Here is an 876-nt window from a genome sequence, read left to right as displayed (position 1 = left end):
CCCCCCCCCCCGACTCCTTCCCTCCCCTCCTCTATTCCGTTCCTCCTCTGAGCTCGCCTGCCTGCTTACTCCAGAGCGATTCTCTCGCCTTCTCCCCGGCGCCTTTTCCCTCCTCCCAGCCGCCTCCCTGCCTAGCGAGGCAGAGAACGTGTCTCCCTTTTCTCACTCTTCCTCTCCCCGCCGCCCACTCCCCCCCCCCAGGCGAGTGGACGGTGATGGCACACGCACGGTGCCGCGGGGCCTGCGTGGGCGCATTTGCGCGCCTCAGGATCGTGGCCCGCCTTGCGCGCTCAGTGCGCGCCTTCCAAGAGTTCTGCCGCAGAAAGCGCGCCACCAAGCCCTTCTGAAGAAAGGAGACTCTCCCATCTGCCCCAGCTCTCTCGGCGGGGCCACGGGGAGGCCTGGTGGCGGGAAGGGGGCCTGGGCGAGGTTGCACGCTCTGGATTCCCCCACCTGCATTTGGGGAGGGGGCGTCGCCGAGCAGACGCGCCCCTGGCCGAGCACGTGCCCAGACGAACGGGCCGGACGCTCTCCAGGCCCTCCCGCTGGCTCAGCCCGCAGAAGAGGGGTGCGGATCTTGTGCGGGTGTGGTTGGTCCAGCTCCTATCAACCGCAGCCGGCAGGGCCAACAGGCAGTGATAAGGGGTGGTGTAGTCCCGCGACTTTGGGGAAGGGGGCACAAATGTCATACCCTGCCCTAAAGGGGGGATAAAAAGCGAAGAGAGAAAGAAGAAAAGGGGCGGGGGTCGCGGACAAGCTGCTGTTCGGGATGTAACCAAGCCGTAGCCCCACGCCCGTTGGAGGGCTCTTAACACACAAGCAAGCCCCACGGAATTCAGTGGGACGCTCCTTCTCCCAAGCGTGGGATTGTAACCT

The sequence above is a fragment of the Varanus komodoensis genome, unplaced genomic scaffold, assembly GCF_004798865.1.
Source record: "Varanus komodoensis strain SLA01 unplaced genomic scaffold, ASM479886v1 scaffold38, whole genome shotgun sequence".
Lineage (NCBI taxonomy): Eukaryota > Metazoa > Chordata > Lepidosauria > Squamata > Varanidae > Varanus > Varanus komodoensis.
Note: the sequence above shows the minus strand (reverse complement) of the source record.